This window comes from Myotis brandtii, unplaced genomic scaffold (genome assembly GCF_000412655.1).
Source record: "Myotis brandtii unplaced genomic scaffold, ASM41265v1 scaffold421, whole genome shotgun sequence".
NCBI classification, from domain to species: Eukaryota; Metazoa; Chordata; class Mammalia; order Chiroptera; family Vespertilionidae; genus Myotis; species Myotis brandtii.
This window is the reverse complement of record NW_005366140.1, coordinates 2,459,964-2,462,824: the sequence shown is the minus strand read 5'-3', so window position 1 is coordinate 2,462,824 and position 2,861 is coordinate 2,459,964. Positions and strand designations below refer to the sequence as shown.

Below are 2,861 nucleotides of genomic sequence, written 5' to 3'. Positions count from 1 at the left end.
TTCAGGGTTCGGGTCTGGAAGAGGAGCCGCACACAAATGAAAGAGAAAAGACACGAGATAATTTGGAAATGTTGGGGGAACAGGCGGCAAGTCCAACTCAGGAGGAAGGACTTCCACTGTGCTCAGGCCTCACCAAGCTTTTTATAGTGAGAGGTAAACAAGGTAGTGGTTACCATAGTTACACAGTTCTTGTGAGTTTCACTTGTTTTGACCATGGTTACACTTCCTGCACTTCCTCAGCCCCTTAGCTTCCCAGATAAGATCTTCTAGGGAGTGTTATAAGGTCAAGCCTAATTATGCTAAGAGGACTGTGCCCTCTAAGCTAGGACTTTTTTGTGACTTTGCCAACAGGTCAGTCGGAGGCTTAACCCTATATCAGTTTCCCACACTGACCCTTTGAAGTGTATATCTCCACCTCGCCTCAGGACAGTTTGTGTTAATGAAAAGCATGGGGTCCTGAGACAGGAGATCTTAGTTTCTTTAGCTAGGCTCCTCTGACCCCCAAATGCCTTTCAAAATTATGCGTCGTCTCTGGACTCCTTATTAAGTTATGCATAGCCCCTTCTCCAGATTGCTGAACCCTTCTAGATGCTGGAACAAGAACCCCAGCAGAAGAGTATTCATGTGGTTCCTAAAGGCCTACTGTGTGCTTGGCAATGTGCGGAGTGACTGACATATGCTATCTCCTTTAAACTCAATCTCTAAGGTCAGGGCTGGGACAAAGAAAAGGAGAGGGACTGGGAGGTGGTGGAGGAGGCTCTGATTGGGATGTTGGGAAAGGATTCCAGGAAGAAAGAAGCTGGAGAGTGAGGAGGTTTGGTAAGCGTGGTGGGGCTTGGAGGGAGGGCATTCCTGGCAGAAGGCATGGCAAGGGCAAATGCCATGCTGGCCGTCCTGATCAGCCTAGTTGTTGCCCTCAGGCCCACAGTGACAGAGAGAAATCAGTGAAGACAATCTTGGTTTATCGCCTATAAAGTGGGGATAAAAAAAAAATTGTTTCCTGGAGAACTAATGGTCCGAGGGCAGTGCTGACCCCTTGCAAATTTTGGTACCTGACCTGCAGGCCTGGAGAAAGTAAAGCAGTTGGATTGGCCTGGGGAGGGCTGGTAATAAAAGCAATTGGATTGGCCAGGAGAATGAGATGCGGGGAGATCTGTGGAGGGGGGGGGGGGGCAAGGGGGAGGGGGGATAGGAGCTCCAGGCTCGAAGGTGGGGTCTCAGCCCACAGTTCCCAGAGTGACCAGCAGGGACAGCACTGGGCCAGGGGGTGACCCTATGGCTGGGGATGGCCTGGAGGCAGGGATCCTCCGGAAGCAAATTAACTCATTTAAAAAATGCCTGTCCTGTGCCAGACCCTGGGCAGAACTCCACAAATATTCACCTGCTTAATCCCCATAATCCATTTTACCCAGGGTGGGATTATTCTGGTATTTTTATTTATTAATTGTTGTATTCAGAAGTGGATACAACTCTAACTCTACTTTTGCACCCACCCTGTCGATAGGGAGATTGAGAATAAGAACATTAAGTCATGCACGCTAGGTCACACAGTAGGCAAATGTCAGAGCTGAGATTCAAACCCAGGCAGCCCAGCTGGGCCCCTTAACCCTTACATTCTACTGGCTCTCATTCTCCCAAATCTCCTAAAATGATAGTTTTAAAAAACAAAAAAAGCAAGGCCTCCCTCGCAATTATTGAGATCTTGCTATGTACCTTTTATGCCATCTCTCCAAGCATGTACAATCATTTCCATTTTACAAATGAAGGAACTAAGGCACAAAGACGTGACACTGGGAGCCAAGGTGGTGCTATATCCAAGTGAGAATCCCAGGAGCATGTGAGACTCATCTACCCTTAAGCCTGAGTTCACCTCAGGGGAGTGGCCAGTGGGAACCCCAAGCCTCTGCTCTCTCTGACCTCCAGACCCTTGATGCCACCACTGCCCCTAGCCAAGCTCCTCAGTGTGCCCCAACTCAGGGCTGCACCTTCATTCATGCCACCCCTCTGAGTCCTCCTGTATCACCCTATGACTGGAGATACCGTGGACTCACACCCAGCCTGATGAGAGGGCTGAGAACCTTCACATAGGCCCTCAATGATTTTATCTTTGACAGGAGGGAAACCGACAGATCAGAGAAGCCAAGGCATTTGCCCAAACTGAGCAGGCATAAGAGGCACAGCTACACTTGAACCAGCCTCTCGTGCCTCCAGGAATACCATTAAGTCACTGACAAGCAAGGCTGTGTGAGCCCATTGGTGTCTGGGGATCCCAAGCACCCCAGGGTCTTATAAAAAACGTTTGAGTCCTGACTGGTGTGGTTCAGTTGGTTGAGCATCGTCCTGTGCACCGAAAGGTCACTGGTTCAATTCGTGGTCAGGGCACATACCCAGCTTTCCGGTTCAATCCCAGTCGTGTTTCTCTCTCAATCCCTACCCTTCCTCTCTTTTTAAAATCAATAAAAACATATTTTTTAAAAACACAAACATTTGAGAACCCAAGATATGTACACACTTTGGCTCCAGAATGCAAAAGGAGAACAATGTCCAGGTGAATCCATGTTTAATTACATTCAGGAGCAGGTTGTCAGCTTTGGCGGGATTAACATCATTGCATCTAGAAACAGGCCAGACATCTACTCAAGAGAGTTACCTGTGGCCAGTTGATTTCTAAAACAAAATTATAAATTACAAGAATACCTAACTGGTGAGCAGTTAGTGTTAGGGGCAGAAGTAGAATTGTGGGGACTAGCCATAATTATAAGAAACTAGAGGCCCGGGGCACGAATTTGTGCACAGGTGGGGTCCTGCAGGCCCACCCTGATGAAGGCCTATCGGGGCCAGGGTGGCAGGGGCAGGGGGGG

At 48.7% G+C, this 2,861-nt stretch overlaps 1 long non-coding RNA gene across 5 annotated transcripts in view; it reads left to right on the top strand.

The window, feature by feature from the left end:
* The window catches only part of LOC102242893, a 9,266-nt gene that overhangs the window by 5,762 nt on the left and 643 nt on the right, over nucleotides 1-2,861 (top strand). Inside the window, exon 3 of one of the 5 annotated variants that reach the window (XR_001363593.1) lies at nucleotides 559-706. The exons of 1 other annotated variant lie outside the window; for it this stretch is intronic. This is a non-coding gene — a long non-coding RNA (uncharacterized LOC102242893). Of the gene's footprint in view, nucleotides 1-5; nucleotides 40-558; nucleotides 2,807-2,861 lie in introns of those variants that run through there. 3 more of the 5 variants (XR_001363592.1, XR_001363591.1, XR_001363594.1) reach the window with 3 other exon arrangements.